At 33.0% G+C, this 19,774-nt stretch overlaps 1 non-coding gene across 1 annotated transcript; it reads right to left on the bottom strand.

The window, feature by feature from the left end:
* Positions 1-2,406: 2,406 nt before the first annotated feature.
* LOC118603271 lies at positions 2,407-2,514 on the bottom strand. Its single transcript, XR_004951152.1, has one exon. It is a non-coding gene; the product is annotated as a U6 spliceosomal RNA (small nuclear RNA).
* Between the last annotated feature and the right edge of the window lie 17,260 nt (positions 2,515-19,774).

Below are 19,774 nucleotides of genomic sequence, written 5' to 3'. Positions count from 1 at the left end.
GTCTTGCATATAGTCCTTCTCCAACACAGGATATGAGGGTGCTTTTGATTCCTAATTTCCCATGTCTTACCATCTAAGAATTGTTTGGGCATTTATCTTTTTCCATAGGATAACTATCTGGCTAAATGGCTAAATACCCCATTCGGGAAGATGTGGAGGAAACATTACTATATCTAATTGCACAGTGATCCCTTCTGAATAGCTGGCTCCTTTTTCAGTCAGGAGGTTTAAAGCCTATGAAATGACTTACACAAAGAAACTGGGCAATACATAATTATTCAGGTGGCTATCCTTAGCCTCCATATTTTTCTCGATTTCTTTTTATCGTATAAATTAAGCAATATATATTTTTTTGGCTGTCTATCTTGCCCTTGGATCACTGTGTTATTAACCATCTTCATAGCTCTCTTTGGGTCTGGGACCCCTGACTGTTAAAAATCTGTCCTGTGGCTTTGTAAATTAAACTACTCTATAAAAGTAAAAATGTACTTGAGGGTAGATTATTACCTTCCGATGCTTTCAGTCAAAGATGCTCAAAAATATGTGTAGTGAAAGTTCCCATTAGAAATTCTCATATGGAACAAACTTTGACGTGGCTTTAAATCTGTGGTAAGAATGTAAGTGTACTAAATATGTCCAAACACTTTCAGGGGATCTATTGGCTTGATTATATAGTGAATTAAGTTGACAGAGTTCATGTTTTAGATGTAGACCGAATCTAAGACTAAGAAGAAAATAAATTTGCCTTTCTCATCATGTGTTTTTAATTTTTTTCAGATGATTAAAAAATAATATAGGTAAAAAATTGCTCCTTAGAAATTTCCTCTTTAAACACAAAAGATACCAATAACTGTAAAAAAACACCACATAATTCTAAATTGAATATGCCTCACAGTAGATATAATGAGAAAAGTTCAGAGAATATACTTTAAGAGAGGAAAGATGGCCTACATGCATGATTTCTGGATAAACTGAAAGTTTTTGTCACTGCTTTGCAGTAAATAGTTCTGCGATCTTGAGGAATTCCCTGCTCATTTTGAATTTCAGTTTCCTCAGCTGAACAAAGGGGCAAGATTAGATACTTTTTTTCTTGTTACTTTGTCGTGCTGCTCTCTAAGTAGCATCCATATGGCAGAGTGCACACATGCTTGGATGAACACTGGAATCAACAAACAAAAGCAAAGCAAAAATAGATTTGATCTGGGTTCCACCACTGAACAGCTGTATGCTAAATAATTTACTTCATTTCTCTAAGCCTCTGTTTCCTCATCTGGAAAATGTGAATAATAAGTACAAGGATAAAATACAATAACACACTTGGCATGGTGCCTAACAGAAAATGCTCTGTGAGAAGAAACTGCTATCTAGTGCAGTAGTTCAGAGTTCCGACTCTAGAGCCCTACCTAATTCCAGGTTCATATCCTGGCTCTGCTAATTACCATCTGTATGACTGTAGGCAAAAACTTAATGTTTATATAACTCACTTTCCTTTCCTACAAAATACTGTTTTATGAGCTAATCACATAAAACATTAAGCATAGTCTCTGGCAAATAGTAGCTATCAGTAAATGCTAGTTGCCATTATCATTAACTCTTAGATTTGTTAGTGAACATAATTCATTAGACTTTTTGAGGTTTTAACACTCATACACATTACGGCAAGTGATTTTCTTGGCCATCCTGACATATTTTAACCTCTTCTAGGAAGTTATAAATAATTACTGGATAAATGAATTATTGAAAGCAAGTGGCTGGGAAGACGACCAAATGCTGAGCCAGTTATATAAGGGGTGAGTGCAGTGGATTCCCTCTCTCCAGACTCTGTTGCCAGTGCACATGTGTAGCCAGAAGGCACACGTGTTCCTTGTGCTTTCAGCACCCATAACATTGTCCTCACTGAGACCCAGTCAGGCATCATTACCTGGGCACTGTCTTCCTGAACACAACATCTCTTTGAATCCGTCTTTTTAATTTTATTTTTTAAATTGGATACTATTAATCTTAAACTTGGCAAAATGCATTGCATCCTTGTTTAGAAACAGGCATCAAATGATGGGAGCAGTATATATGTTTCCCAGATGCTTTTCAGTGCTTTTTTTCTATTTGATATTCAGCTCCACTTACTTTTCTTTACGATGTGTATCATGAGCTTGAAGGGATCCTTCACTGGCTAGTATGTCTTTCTGAAAAATGTACTATTGTATTGCTTCAAGGCTTCCTGCTGCTGTCGCTGCTGGGTGCAGTACTCAGCAAAGATCACAGGCTATAGGAAATCATAAAGAAAAAATATACAGTGATGGGAAGAGACCTGGAGAGTAATTGGAACACCCAGGCTTAAGATTCAGTTCTGTTGAGCAACTTGTGCAGATCTCTTTTTACCATATACTAATCATTCCCTGAATCTGGAAAAGTTTTTACAGAATGCTTCATGAATTTGCATGTCATCCTTGCGCAGGGGCCATGTTAATCTCTGTATTGTTCCAATTTTAGTTTATGTGCTGCCGAAGCAAGCACTGGAAAAGTTTTCTAAAATTTTTTCTCAATTGTGCCTTTCTTTTTTTATGTACCAAATGAGAACAGGCATAGCAATTATATGTGGTAAACAAAATTTCTGAGATAATAAAGTAAGATATACGTGGCATTGCTTTGGAAAAAAAGTTAAAAGTATCAAAAAGCCTGTTGTAATTTATCTAACCATAAGATTTTTTAGAAGAGGAAGGCTAAAATAGAATCCTCAGATCTAGCTGAGGCAAATGTGGGTATTGCCTTGTTGCAGCAAAGCAACTCCATCGGTGCTAGTAAGCATGAGAAACCAGCAAAAGGAAGAAAGGTGGTGCCTTTTGCACTGGAGAGACCTGGGTTTAAATTCGTTTCTTATTCAGAACATCAGTAACCTTTAACAAATGTCGTAATCTCTTTAATATTAAATTCCTCATTTGTGAAATGGGGAAATTAATTGCAATCTCTCAGTTTTATATTGCGAATTAAATTAATTGATGCTTAACACAATGCTTGCCATATTATAAATATTCTAAATGGTAGTATTGTTAGAATTAAAATGATAGCATTTTATTCATTGTTGTTACAAGTAAGGGGATGGAAAATAATTTTTTTTTCTATAAACATATTAAATCACAGAATCATGGATGTCATGAGTGAAAGAACCCCGAGGGACCACCCAGTATACTCCATATTTGGGCACAGAGGTATTTGTATTTCCAGCTGGTGTATGAAGCAGCTGAGCCCTGAACATGGTGCGATTTGGTCACATAACTAATTGTCGGTAGTAAAGGGAAACTTGATTCCAAATCTCCTGTCTTTTAATGTAATGTTTTATTCACTTCTTGATGCTATTTTTGTTATGTAAATGAGTTGTTACTTTGCTGATGGGAAATGTTGCTACCATATAATGGTTGGATGTTCAGAAGTTACTACAATAATTTCTTAACATGCCAGTCAAGTATTACTTCTTATTTTTTGCTTTCCAAATGGAATAGTAGTTCTGTGTCCTAAATCAGAATGGTGCCATTTGACGATGCTATTATAGCATTGTTAATCCTTGTGGACTTTAGCTTTTGCCTCTTCCCTTACTGAACAGAAACCCTCTAAGTAGTTTCAAATATCATAAGTGAACAGATAAAACTTACCTTCAGTGGACCACCTCTTCTTTCACTCAGGAAACAAAGTACTGTAACATGATATCGAGGATCCATGGCTCTTATTTATGTGATTTTAAAACAAGGTTTTAGCTATAAATGGATTTATGGGAAGATTATTAATTCTTATTAATTCTTTTCCAGCTTAAATTCTAGTTTGAACAGTATATACTCTGTCTCATTTAGCTGAACCTGAGTGATTGAGGAAAATTACTTTATGCTGTTGCAATAAACTGTTAAAGAGCCCACATGAAAAAATTAGTATATGCACTTCCAGATTTGTAAAATTGGGTGGGATCTTTACCTGAAAGTAGTTTTCGTCCATAAGATTGTGATGTTATGATTATATTTTATCTACTGACAAAGGCTGATCGATGTGCTGATAATTGTATATTTTAACATAATAGAACTACTAGTTCAGTGACTAGTAACCTTTCAAATATTATTAATGTTAGTGAGATTTTATATTTTGGATTACTAGTTTGCCTTTTTTTTTATGGAAAATCGATAGAACAAAATGTTAAACATTTTCTTGGCATGAGATCACATTTCTAACTTATTCCTGAGTGGTCATTAAAATCCTTTCCTCTACCTGCTAAAGAATGAATACATTTAATCACTTGCTTTGTTTTGTATTGGAAATAGCCTCTTTTCCATTTTACAATCCTTTGATCACTTTTACTTTCCTGGAAAGGTTTCAGCATAATTGAACATTTTATGATGATAATTATTTACTGCTGACTTATCTGGACTCTCTCTTGTGTAATTACACTGCACATGTGCTTGGTTGGATGGTCCACTGAAGGTAAGTTTTATCTGTTCACTTATCTTCTATAAAGATGAAAACGTGATCTAGTCAGCCATGGTATTAAGAAATGGCATCTGCTCTATTGCCAAGTTCTTTATTAATGAGTCATCAGAATTCCACTTAAAAAATTGTATAATACACTTCAGATTTTTTCAGAAGAATGTCATTTTCTATGGCTAAAATAAAGATATGACAAAGGAAATAAGGTTTTCTTCTATAATGGAACTTCCTGCTGAGTAACTCACCCTTTCCCAATATGCCCTACATTTCCCTGCTTCTGATCCTGCATTTGATAACTCTCAGGTAATTTTTCTCCTATTCTACCACAAACACCCATTTTCATTTTGGGGAAATTATTTTATTGTAGGAAGTATTGTTGTAGTGTTTATTGATAGCTGTACTACAGCAAAAGGACGTTATTGGCATTTGGCTATTCATTTGAAGAGAATCATTATTTTTAAAAGAACAAAATTCTAAGTCAGTAAGTAAAAAACTAATACATATTAAAACAAAAATATAGTAACGTTTTATAAAACAATCAAAATGTAAGTTAATAAAAACTATATATGCCGATACCTTTGTAATAAAATTATATGCAGGGAAAACTATACATAAATAAGAACACAGTTTAAACTTTAAATAAAAAAATGACATTATATAATTCAAACATATTAAAAAGGTACAATCTCAAATAACATAGTGTAAAAGTGTTAGATCATTGTTAAATCTGTGGCATGTTGTCATACAATAATTTTCAGTTGCTCAACAAGATTTCTGATTCTACTCTAGTCAGGGACATGGTGACAAAACAGTTGTTAGCTAATTCCAAATTTTTTCTCTATTTAACAAGAAAATGCCTTTCAAATGAGTATTCCCTTCATTCAAAATAGCGATGTAAAGAAAGTTTCTCTGGTTATGACTCAAAATGTAAATGATTCAGGTTCATATTTTCAAAAAATATTGAAAGGGTAGTCTAAACTAAAAAAAGTCAGTGTTTTAATGCATATAAACACAATATGTCAATACAAATCAATGAATTACTAGTATCCAAATCACTAGAAGCAGCATTCATTCTCTCACTTGCGATGTCACAGAGCAGGGGTCTCCTTTCTTTCACTCTTCCACTCCCCAGTTCCTGAGACCAGGCTGCTAGCTTATCACCTAGAATAGCTGACTAGGTGCCTATAGATTATTCTAGGATATTGACTCTGGAGAGCGATGCAAGAAGCAAAAAGCCTTAACAACTCACATTTCTGTTGTTGTTTATATAGTGATGGCTTAAGGGCTATAGCATATGATTATTATGGTTTCTAGGTAGTTTTTCCTTGTTTCCAGGCAAGATTCCTGCCAATTCTCAAAATCTGCTCTTTTTCTTTTATATTTTCTTAGCTATATCTTTCAGCATTTTATTGATTCTCTAAGCTCCCAATAACTGCAATGTGTTTACTTTTTGCTTTAAGCTACATGATCAGTTTATGTGGCTTTTAATCAAGAATCATGGCTCATACTCTCCTATTTCTCAAATTCTTATTAAACCTTATGGACTACATCAAGTCATACCTTCCTTGAGTACTTTCCTCATTTTCAAATTGAATGTAGATGCTCCTTGCTCTAAATTCTCCCCGAATTAATTTTCTTCTGTTTAAAACTTTGAATTATGCTTTGTTTTTATTGATGTTCTTTTTTGCAGCTGTGTTTTAACTGTAGTAGATTGCAAGCTCCATCAGGGAGGGTATTTTTTCATTCTATCGTTTTTTTCCCTATGCACATACCCGAAAGAGTGCCTTCTCTGTACAAGAGAAGATGCAAATTATTCAGTGTTCATGTTTTCAAAAATTTGAGAAGCACTTTAAACTAGCAAAAAATGACAGTTTAATACATAGTTTACTAAGAGAGTACATTTCACTGTAATTTAAACATTTCATTAAATTTTATGGTGGGTACAAAGGTGTCTTTCAAAATATCAATGCCAAGAAAATCTCTTTGGTTATAACCCAAAATGTAAATAATTCAAATTTCATATTCTCAAAAGTATTGAAAAGTCAGTTTAAACTAAAAAGTGTTTTATTAGGCATTTTCGAACGTCTGAAGTATTTGTTGATGATACAAAAAGAAAGAAGAAATAGTTGTTAGCAAATTTTGTATTTTATTTTTATCTATCATGTGATTTTATATAACAAATTTACCTTTTAATTGAAAAAAGTGTCAAAATCCACAGGGTAGGCAGAGGTTTTACTATCTCTTGAATTGTCATCTTAAATCATTGGTCCTAGACACATCTCTCACTGGACCCATCCTACCGGGGTTATAAACTATGGGAATGCTATTAGATCCAGATGGTGGAATGTGCTTCACATCTTCATGGGTCTGACTTTTTTCAAAGACCTGCTTATAAGGGTACAAAATCCACACAAGGAAGGTGTTTTTGACTAACTTTTACATGTAAAGAAACTGAGTCTCAGAGAGGAATTACCTAAAAGAAAATAAGACTTTTGAACCTACATCTATTCGATCCCCAAATTTATACTTTTCCTACTATGCTTCTTGCTGAACAAAAATGAGAGACATTATATCTATTTAAAGAAATACAAATTATGATGAAAAGTAAAAAATTGAACTATGTAGTCTGAGTTAAAAATGACAGTACTAATTAGAGTTTTATTTTGTGCATGTGGAAATTTGTTTCCAATAAACACACATTTTCTCATCAAACCCTGCCTCATTATTGGAATGAGCTTCTGATGATTTTTAAACGATGTCTGCTCTGTTTGCAAAGAATCTGATTTTAATTTGCCCTCATAGGAATATTTTACACAGAGATAATCCTTCTACTGCCCAATTCATTCTAAATTCAGCCAAAGAAAATTTAGTAACTGAATTTACTTGATGTGTATCACAGATAATTGCTGTAATTTTACCTAAACTTCTTGAAGGGATGGTAATAGAAAATGGATATCTGATACTTTAATGAGATAGTAGTCCTAAATGAGATTGACATTTCAAATTTTCTTTGTTTATATTTTATAGCTTGGTGAACAATTTCTAATTTTAAAAATGTTTTAGATACATATAATTGATACTTTTGTCTCATGCTTTATGTTCTAGATTTAATGGACTTTTGGAAATTTTATCATGTGTCCAAAATATCTTCTTTATCAATGGGAAGATATTATATAGCCACCTATGCCCTAAATGTTTATTTTTAACACTTTTATTCTTCTAGTCCTTGTTTTCTTTATTCCTCACAGCCTACTAGTCTGAGATTTATTAATGAGAAACAACATTTTTGGATATTTCCACATGCACTTCCCAGATCAGAAAGGCATTATAAGGGGGATTGAAAATATTCACATAGCTTCTGGGAGATAGAGGCCATGTCAATTATTTTTTTCTGCTAATGGCATCAATGATAGTACCTGATACAAGCTATCAGTTGTGTAGGAGAATAAATTGTAATGAAAGACAATATTACTACTTTGTTTAGCAGAGTTTTTAAAACCAGAACTTTCAATTTTATTTATTCAACTCTTCACGCACTTAAATATTATGTACAATGTTGATTCTGACTATAAACTTTCCGTCATCATCTTCTATTTCCAATGAAAGTACTATCAATGCAAGTATTTTAGAAACTAGGGAGGTGGTGAGAATGTTGATAATCATTACTGACTTAGAAAACAAAAACTTCTAAAAATGATGCCTTCCCCCCGCCCCCATTAGTTGTGGCAGTGAAAGGGGACCTCAATAGCATCAAGTGGATGTTTTCATTTAAACATTACCTGGAAAACTAAAGTAGAATTTTGGAAGTGTTTTCATTTAAATATAATCAGTTGTGAGAGCAGTGACGGCAGCCTCATTCTCTCAAGCTTTTTGATCCTTGTATACAGTGGTGTGCTAGACCCAACTCATATTGGTTTTTGAGAGTCTATAGCTACATTCTTAGGAATTTTGCAAGCAGGCTTTTAAATATACTGCTATTAAATTTTAAATTATATACATTTATATTATATTAAAACTTTACATTATATTAAAAATCAAATCCCACAACTTCCTAATTACTACATCTTATTCTTTTCTATGCATTTGCATTTACTTACATTTATTTTATCTATATTATGGAAATACTAGGTAATGTTGTGTTGCTGCCCATTTATTTGCAACTTCATATTTAGTGACTTCATCCTGGTTTTTGTCATAGGCACAGGTGGGGCTATTTATACCACAGTAATGAACAAACATTTTAAACCAGTTAGGGGTGGGAACAACCTCAGATGGCTGTCACATCTACTAGTACGCACTACTGTTTGGATCCTACTGTAATGTGTTCTTTGTTTTAAAATTACAGTTGACATACAATATTTTACTAGTTTCAGGTGTACAACATAATGTTAGGGGGATGGGTGAAAAAGGGGGAGAGATTAAAATGTGCAAATTGTGGTGTGTTCTTGAACTCAGTATTTCTAGTGGTGGCTTCTGGATTCTCCACGGTTCTTTTTGTGTCAGAGATAGTAACTCTGCTGGAGCATAAATTTTATGATGATTTCAAAAACCTTTAGCTTTGAGCTTTCTCTGTTAGCCCTTCAGAAGCATTTATAAGCATTTATTCTTTTGTATTAAAGTTCCTGCTGCCTGAACGACCTAAAGTCAGTTGTGTATTTCCTGAACTGAGCCTCAATTAATATTGTTTCCTTAATTTTTACTATTCTTCCTGTTGCTTTATTTGTCCTAGAGTCCTGCTACTGTCTTCTCACATATGATCTGATAGAAATAAAAAGTACTAAAAGGTAAAAGTTGGACTCTTCAAAGCACAATATTAATCCTACTGACCGTTCAATTTATCTTGAGGTACCAAACTTCTTAACAAGATTTCCTTAGAATTCTGTCCAATTCTTCCTCAGTTAATAATTCAAACACATAATAATAGAAAGAAGGGTAGACTGCAAGCAACTGTGGAGGAGGTGCTGCAGTATTTTTGAATGAAAGTTGCTTTGTCGAAATTTTTCTTTTCTTTTTTTTGTATGAAGTTTAGATTGTGACACTGCCTAACTGTAATGGTATGGTAAAAAGAAAAAAAATTGATTTAAAAATATCTCCTAAGATTCTAGTGGTAAATAGTCTTTGCACTCTTTCAAAAAGCTACAACATTAGACATGTTCTTTGTTTCCTCTACAAAGAGCTATGCACTAAAAATGAGAATGATGAGTTCTGGCAACAGTGATATCATTTCTCCTAGCTGGGAGGGAAAAAAAGGTTTTAAAACCAGCATTTTATGTTAGTGAAAATCTTTAAAAAATAGTTTAAATACACTTCTAACTTCTTAAGTGGAGTTTACTAAACATAATTTAAATTTTTAGTAATTATTTATAGACACATGGCTATTATGTCTTTGATGTGTTAAAATTACTGTCATCACAGTTATTGAAGGAATCAGACCTGGATTAATCACAATAGGGATCCTGGAAATTAAACTCTTGAAAAAAAGTACCTAACTTATTAATTTGTGGGAAAATCAGTTATGCTATTTTATGCAATCTAAAAAAATTAATGTTAATTATATTCAGGTTTTGCTATTATATCGCACTAATAAGAAGGATTTTTAAATATTAATTAGTCACCTATTAGAGAAAACACCTATGAATTATTATAAATGCTTCTAATTATTGAAAGACAAATTTAACAAGTACTTGTTGAGCCCTAATTACATGCCATACATCTTTCTAGATTTATGGAGGACAGCACTGAACAGACTCAGTTTTTGCTGTCATGGACGTTAACTCTAACACGGAAGATAGGCAATGTCCAAATAAATAGAAGGAAACTTTATATTTTGACAGGTACTACTTAATATAAAAAAGGTCACAGCATATGAAGATGGAATGTGACTAAGTATATCCTCTTATATGAAGGGGTTAGCAAAGAAGTTTCTCATAAAATATTATATGAGCAGAAATCCAAGGAATTTGCTATGGTTTGCCTTATATATGTACAATTCAAAAGCCTTCTAGGTAGAGAGATTGAAAATGGATTTTGCAGGCATACTTGATAAATAGAGAGAGACCATCAAGATTTGAGCAAATGAACAAGATAATATCAGATGGTAATTGGGGAACTAGATCATGCAGGGCCTCTTGACCACAATGAAAAACAATTAACAAGTACACAGCACTTCTTTTGTGCTAAACATCACCCTAAAAACGTCACCAATTTTAACTCAATTAACTCTCATAATAATGTTATGAGTTCAGTGCATTAATTATTAACATTTTACACATGATAAAATTGAGACATAGAAGAGTTAAAGAACTTAACCAAAGTCAGAGGGCAAGACAGGGCAAGATAGTGGTATGGCCAAAATTTCTAGCTATAAGTTTGGCTCCACACATATTCTTTTAATCAGTGGATTTTGTATGAGAGTATTACAGATTCTTGAGCTGGGGAGAAATTGATCAGAATTCTCCTTATGAGGGTTATTACATTATGGTTGCTGGGTAGAGAATAGAATCCAAAGAAGCTGACAGTGTAGTTTAGGAGGCTACTGCAGGCTATTGATAAAGTTTGTACTGTCTAGGATGGCACTGATGGAGTGGGAAGAAGTAGTTTAATTATAGATATAATCTAAAAGTAGAGCTAGCAGGATGGGTTGATGGATTAAATGTGGTGGTGAGAAAAGAAAAATTCCGTATAACTACAAGGTTTTTGGCCTGAAAAACTGACAGAGTAGGGATTCTATTTACTGCAATAAAAAAGATGAGAGGAATAGGTTGCAGGGGCAGAAGACTTTGGTTTTGGACAGTTAAATGGAAATTAGGAATTACTGAAATTAGGGAATTAGTAGTATTAGGGATTAGGGTTGAAGATATGAATTTGGTAATCATTAGCCTATTTGTTAGGGAGTAAATAAGAGAGTGTTCAACATTTAGGCTTTAGGAAGACAAAAAGAACCAGCTTTTATGAATTAGGAGAATCAATGATGACTGTCATTTAAAGGCTATGAGCAAAATATATCAAGAGTGGGGTAATAAGAGGTTCAAAATGCTATTGACATACTAAGATGAAATCTGAAAATTGATAACAGAATGATAGCTTTATTTCTCATTTCACTTAGAAAATAGAACCAATCAGAGGAGAATTTTCTTATGTCCCCAGTACCAAATCTACATATTGATATACATCTCTATATTATTTACCTTTCTATTTGCAACAAGGCATGGAGTCTATGTCTGATGTAAATTAATACTACTACCTATGTACTAGTCCCAAAATCTTTTGTCATGCCAAAGGATTTAATAATTTTTTCCCTCCTGATTTGTCAGAACTAAATAATTTCCATATGTATATAAACATTCTGTGATATAAATCATCTTAAAATTATTTTAAATCCCTCATTTACTATCACATCCATCTCTACCTGACACCTTGTTTTATACTTTGCAACAGAGTTTCTTAAAAGGGTTCCTTATACTTCCTGTCTGTTTCTTCTCTCTTCATTCTTTCTCATATCTATATTGATCAAGTTTTTGTCAGACACACTCCCAGGACACAGCTCTAGTGTGATAAAGGCTATATAGTTCAGGCAATACCGGAGTTTGGCTGAAGTTGCTGCTGTCTCTAACCATCTTATTCTCCCTGCACTCCTAACATATCTATGTCTATGACTTTCCTCTGCATTTAACTACATTACCGATACTAAAATTACTATACTTAAATGAACTTAATTTTCTTAGTATTATATTCTAGCCCCTAAATGAATTAACTTTTTAGCAACATGTCATATTTAGAACTCTTGAGTTTTTTTTTCTTAGTTAGAGACACAAGATATATGAAAATATCTAATTATTAATTACCTTCCCTGCTGCAAACATGTTGTTCCCCAGACTGCCCTCTCAGTAAAAAATACCACTGCCCATCTGCTTGCTGAGAATGATTTTTATTCCTATTTTTGCTTTGTTTCCCAGCAAATAACCCAAAACCTATTTATGTCATTTCTTCCTCCAAAATATTTTACAAATCCCTCCTATTCTTTTCATCTTTTCTATAGCCATGGTCCAAGCCAGTCATTTTTCAAACAGATCACTGAAATAGCCTCCATATGGTTCTCTGCTTCCATCCTTGAATTGCTCAATCCACTCTCCACAAGCAGCCAAGGAAATTCTTTAGGAATATAAATTAAAAAACTATGCAAGTCAGGAGTACAGCTAATACATGCTTTAATGATGTCCCCTGCCTAGCAACCTCCTTGCAGACTTCTTTCCCAGATTAACTCTTACCCATCCATTACAACTGAATTCAGACATTTCTTCTAGACTACTGACCACTAACTCTTTCTCCTTTCTCACTAGACTGGGTGAGGTGCCCCTCTCTGTTCCTAAAGCATTTTATGATTCCTTCTTCAAGAGCACTTCATTTACTTTTATTGTATTATGTGTTGACTTGCCTACATATCTGCTTTGCTTGTGGGTTACTTGAGGACAAAATCTATAACTTTCATTTATGTGTGGATTTGATTATCTGAAAAAGAATTAGTGCTCAGTAAATAATGCTCATTCACGGCACTCATGAAGGAATGAGTGTGTAAATAAATGTGGATTGGGTTAATTAGAAAAGAATTAATATAAAAAAAGTGATACTAGGTTTCCCAACACCATTTATGGAAGAGACTGTCCTTTCCTCACTGCGTTTTTGGTACCCTTGTCAAAAATTACTTTACTGTATATGCGTGGGTTTATATCTGGGTTCTCTGTCTGTTCTACTGGTTTATGTACCTGCTTTATGTCAGCATCATACTGTTTTGATTGCTATAGTTTTGTATTATAGCTTGAAATCAGGTAGTATGATATCTCCCAGAATGGTGCTGAGAAAAGTGAACATCCATATGCAAAAGAATAAAACTGAACCACTAGCTTATGCCACTCACAAAAATTAACTTAAAATGGATCAAATACTTAAATGTAAGACCTGAAATTGCAAACTTCTACACAAAAACATAGGGAAAAAAAATCTTTGACATCGGTCTTGACAATGATTTCTGTGTAAGACGGCAAAAGCACAGAGACAAAACTAAAATAAGTTGGACTGCATTAAAGAACTTCCACACAGCAAAAGAAGCAATACATTGAAAAGGCAACCTACAGAATGGGAGGAAGTATTTACAAACCATATATCTGATAAAGGGTTAATATCCAATATATATGAATAACTGATATAACTCGATAGCAAAAAAATCAAATAATTCAATTAAAAAATGGATAAAAGACCTGAAGAGAGATTTTTTTTTTCAAAGAAGACATACAGATGGTCAATAGATAACATCACTAATCATCGGGGATGTATAATCAAAACCACAATTAGATATGACCTTACATCTGTTAGGATGGCTATCATCAAAAATACAAGAGATAAGAAATGGTGAGGAGGATGTTGAGAAAAGGGAACTCTCATACACTGTTGGTAGCTGTTATGGAAAACAGCATGGCAGTTCCTCAAAATCACTCCTGGGTATATATCCAAAGGAACTGAAATTAGTATCTTGAAGAGATACCTGCATTCCCACATTCATTGTGGCATTACTCACAATAGCCAAGGTATAGAAATAACCTAAATGTCCTTCGATGGATGACTGGATAACGAAAATGAGGTATGTATATACAATGGAATATTATATAGCCATAAAAGTGAATCCCACCATTTTTATCAACATGGATGAACCTGGAGGGCATTATGCTAAGTGAAATAAGACAGACCAAAAGGTAAACACAGTATGGTACCACTAATATGCGAACTCTAAAAACAAAGAAAAAAGAAAAAAAAGAAAAAAAATTCTCAATTTTATAGAAACAGAACAGAGTTGTGATTGCCAGGGGTGGGGGAGGAGGAAATAGGGTGATATAGGTCAAAGGTCACAAAACTTTAGTTATTAGAAGAATAAGTTCTGAGGATCTAATGTGCAGCATGGTGACTATAGTTAATAATATTACAATGTATACTTGACAGTTGCTGAATGTAGATAGTTAGCTTTCTCATTGTACATGAAAGAGTTACTTGTACTAATTATGTGAGGTGAGGAATGTGTTAATTACCTGGATCATGGTAATCATTTTGAAATACATATATACATAATCACATTGTATAATATGTACAATTATATTTGCCTATTATTCCTCAATAAAGTTTAATAAGATGATACTAGAACAAGAATTTGAAATATTGACAAAATAAAATGTTAACAGGTACATTCTTCCTCTTGATTGGAAAAAAAAAATAAGGTTACTAGATATATTAGTTACCTACTGGAACTGTTTGGGTGAGGTAAAGGAACACACAGATTAGATACATTTGGCCTCCTCCAGCTGCAGTTTTTCTGAATTACGTTTGGATCAAGATCTGGCCAAATTTCTGCACTGCGGGATTTTAGCATCTTAAAATCATTACCCTCCCACTGTATTCTACTGAGAGATTAAAACACTCTTCAGAACAGTAACCAGTGTACGAGAAAGCTTCTGGATGGGTAATGATTCAGTTTCTTTAATGAGAAACTACGTTTAAGCACAAATGATCAATGAGAAAATAACAAAGCCCAGGAAGCTGAATATATCACCCCATCCTTAGAGCCATGAGATTAACCTTGTTTGTATAATAAAGATTACAATTTATTGCAACATATATATTTATTTTCCCTAGAATCTGCTTTACCATTAGGGAAAAATACTGATAGCAATGATGCAGGTTTGCACAAATAGAAAGAACATAGGTTGTGACTCAAAGTCAACAATAGCTGTCTCAAAATAGGTGCCTGATTGCGTTTTACGAACACTCTCAAAGGAAAAAAAAATCTGAAAGGATAAATGTGTATATGTGTATGTGCATATATTCATTTAAATGCATGTCTCAACGGACATATGTATGTACCTACCTTTTTATAATTTTTGGTATGTTCCTGATTTAATATTTCAAATAGAACAAAAAGGTATATGTAAAATTAAAAGACTTCCTGCTTGCCCCTCACCCTAGCATATCACTATCTGGAGGGGCATACTACCCCACTCTCCGATATTTTTTTCCAAATTAATGTTCGGATTACAATCATAAACCTAAATGTTATTACATCATTGAGGTTTTTTTTTTTGATTTGTTAATATCACTTTATCAATTTGATGATATCTCTTCACATTTTATCATTGTGGCTGAAATTTAGCAGTTTCATTACCAATTACGTCTGTTTTCCTCTCTTTTCCCTGTCTGATTTTTGTTTTTGTAATTTGTTTTCTCTCTTGTCGTTTTTGGGTATAAAATCATATGCCTCTACTTTTAGTCTATAATTTTTAGCAGTATCTACTGATTCCTTGCTATGTAAGAAGAGGAAATTAACTAATCTGCAGCTTCTCTCCTCTGCTTCTGCTCCTGACTTACTGTCAATTAAAACATAAAAATTTTCAAGTTTCTGTGATTTAGAACACTTATGTTCTGTAATTAAAATTAACTGTCTTGAATTCTAAATATAGACAACTAATAAAAACAATAGTATGAATAGGTAAATTATATTTCTAAATAAACAATACTATAATTTGACCAAAGAAATTCAATTTTATTTTATAAAATCTTGCCACTCAAATAAGAAATTTCTATGAGCCTGGGTAAAATGAATTATCTTCTCTTATATTCAAGTATTTTCTCAAAATTTAATCACCTTATAGCTTATTTTATATTAGATATGTAATTTTATTATATTTTTAAGTTAAAAAAATAAGACATTTTCTAGAGTTCTATATTCTTATTTGTTGTTTGGTGATAAAGGAAACAAATGAAGGCCTTTATTTTTCTAATCACACAATCTTTAATAAAATCCACTTTCTTCCTGAAGACAAGTTTTATGAACTGATTTGTCCTAGTTTGGATCTATTGCTTTCTAGGCCTACTACACAGTTGCCATCTTTGATTTTAATTATGTGTCTCCTAGTTTAGCTCCATTTTGGATTAAATATTGTTTTTTATGTCTTGCATGTATTGATATTTTTGTTTGAATATGTACTCAAGAAAACTTTTTGAAAAATGTATAAGATATATAATGCCTGAGTCTGTCTGTGATTCACAGTGGGTAGATTTAGAATTAAAAATTAAGGATTACTTACTTCTGAATTTTGAAGGCATTGTCCCATTATCATTGAGCTTGGTGTTGGTGGTAACCAATGTGATGGTAGCCTGAGTTCCTATCTTTTTGGAAGCAACCTGTTTATTTTTTCCATTCTGAAAGACTATATCATTTTCCTTCAAATTCAGAAATTTTGCCAGGCTACTTATAAGTTTAAATTTTTTTATCCCATTCTATTTGATGGCAGCAAAATCATTAACTATATTTAAAAAATAACTTATTAGAATCACTGAAATTATATACTTCTGTAAATTTATCATTTTCCCCCTAAATTTTCTGTGTTCATTCTAGAATTTCTAATTAATAGCTGTTAGAATGCCTGTTTTGATCCCTTGTATTTCTTCATTTCTCTCATTTTCTTCATTTTCTGAGAGTTCATAGTTATGTCATTCAAGATAAACAATTTGATTTAAACCAGGTCTGTTGTATTACTTAGACATTCTATGAACACTTTTAAATTTTAGGAGTAACACTTTAAATTTCAAAGAAATTTTCTTTTATATAATTACTTGCTTTCCATCGTTGTGTTTACCTTTTATTGATGAAATGGCTTCTTTTATTTCTCTAAGTGTAATCATTATAATTTTTTAAAGTTCTCTTTTGTTTCTTAACATGTCTCTAATTTTTTTTTCTTTTTGGTCTGTTGTTCTATTTGTTCATCTCTTGCTAGCTGTTGGTTTTCCTCAAATGTTTGATGATTCTTGGTCATCTGTTCATATTGATGAACAAGGGATTCAGTTGATAAACACAGAGATATGACATGAGTTTTTTCTGTAGAATTGTTTGTTGTTCTATTTATTTGAAGTCCTTTCCTCCATGTGAGAAAGCTGCCTGTAGCTTTTGTGTGACATATCAAATGGCGGGCGTCTCATCAGGGTGACCTAGGGTAATGGTTAAGAACATGGGTCTCAGACTAGGCTCTGTGTTCAAATATAAGTTCTAACACTTACTAGCTATGTGAATTTAAGCAAATTACTCAATATTTCCATAACCCAGTTTCCTTATCTCGTAGATGATGATAATAATAGTGACTATCAAACAAGGCTCTTGTGATAATAAAATAATCTAATCTATGTAAGGGATTCAGGAAAGTACTGACAATACCATTCAGATGCATCTGACTTTGTCTATCACACATCTTTCCAGTTATATTTAAACATATTCTTCATTATATATTCATAATTATAAGTTGTTTTAGAGAGACATTATAATTTATCACATTTTATTCCAGTGACTGCAGAAAACTAAGTCAGAATCACATACATTTATGGTGAATAGGAAATTTATGAAAAGCACAAATACATTTATTTTGGGGGGTATTAGTATAAGCTGGAGCAAAATTTTACAATTCTCAAAATATTACTTTTGTTCTTGGGAAGCAAGTTGTCTTTTGCCTAGGATTATATCTTTGTAAGAATTCTGGTTAAAGATGGCACACTGAACATACATTTCTATTCCCCTCTTCCTTTCAACTTTGAGATGGTAGTGAGAATACATAAATGTGAATAATCATAAGCAATCCTGAAAATGAACATAACTCTCATTTGCACTTCAGAGGAGTTGACTCTTTAGAGTAACCTATAATTGAATGGATTATATTGACTGAGAAATCAAAGTAGAGGGAGTCAAAATCCACAATATGGCCAGCACAAGACAGGAGCTATTCTCCCTAATGGGCTTGAGAGAGGTACAAGATCATCAGCTACTGAAAGAAATCAAATGTTGGCTCACATACAGGGGATTAATGACTGTTTTTAGACTAGCTTGATCAGGTAGCACCTCTCCTCTTACAGGCATCCCCAAACAGAGAAAATTGTGCCTAGTATTTATCTTAGGATAAACCCATAAGACTGCTTTCTGTAGAAACTGTATTTTTTTGCCTGTGAGTGTTTATGCATGAGAAATCATGGAAATTCCAAACTTAACATAGGGTAGGGCCAATGGAAGATAAAAGGCAAGGCAGTATTGCCAACTGCTCTGCTTCTTCTTATTTTCTAGTTTATATTAATACCCCCCAAATAAATATATTTATATTTTCCTTGAATTTCCCATAATAAAGTGTGATAAATCATAATTCCCTCCTAAAACAACTTATAATTATAAATATATTATATAACAAAAAATGTTTAAATATAACTGGAAAGATGCGTGATGGACAAAGTCACATGTGATCTGTAATCTATTTTATCCTCTAGAGAAGATACTGTCATTGTGGAAAGTTCGTACAGAAAGATACTAGGAAAATAATTTTAAATCTTAGATTTCAACCTTACAAGAGATGATCCATATAAAATACATCTTTGGTACTAATATAAATAAACATTTGAGCTTATCATTGAAGATCATGAACATGCAGAGGGTGGAGTGAGAATCAGTGCTAGTAAAGTGAATCTTGCATTTCTGTTCTTTATATGTGGTTTAGCAAATATCTTAACTTTGAGTCAGTGGTATTGTGGTAATGTCTCCTTGTCACACTGCGTCATGGTAAAAATAGGTCAAAATAGTTCTTTCTATTTCTTTTGAGGTTTATTCTCACCTTAGGAATCAAAGGCAAAGATGTCACATGCATTTCTCGATTCACTGGAAATTATCAAATGTTATGTAAATAGCAGCACGTACACACACTCACACACATATACTTTTGCTCCAGTGAATAATTACACAGAAGTTAGCCTGACATATTACAAAGAAAGAACTGTACAATATTCAGGAGACATTTTCTTTCATGTGCCCCTTCTCCTAGGCACACACACACATTGCCATTTAAGAACAAAATTATCATTCCTATAAAGAATTCAAGTGATATTAATATATTTTTAAAGATAAGTTAATTGGCCATTCTTGGTTGCAAAGGATTAATGGTGCTGGACAAGCATACTGTAGATTCAGTGAGCTGTGGAAGCTTTTTCAAACAGGCCTGCCAACATGGAGACGTAGATGCTGAAGCCTCTTCCCTTCTGCAGCTCCTAGACAACAGGCATCAACATTTAGAAGCAGACTAAGTGGGGGTGGGAGGGGAGCATAAAAAGAAACCAGGATAAATTTGACAAAAATATGTCTAATTGTGTCAGGAGATGCAATTTTCATGTCTCTATTCCATAGTTATGGGCAAGTGGTTTAAGTGAGTTTTATGAAAATAAGCAGAATACCAATATCTCACATTAT

The sequence above is a fragment of the Rousettus aegyptiacus genome, unplaced genomic scaffold (genome assembly GCF_014176215.1).
Source record: "Rousettus aegyptiacus isolate mRouAeg1 unplaced genomic scaffold, mRouAeg1.p scaffold_m13_p_5, whole genome shotgun sequence".
Classification (NCBI taxonomy): domain Eukaryota; kingdom Metazoa; phylum Chordata; class Mammalia; order Chiroptera; family Pteropodidae; genus Rousettus; species Rousettus aegyptiacus.
This window is presented reverse-complemented; position numbering and strand designations above follow the sequence as displayed.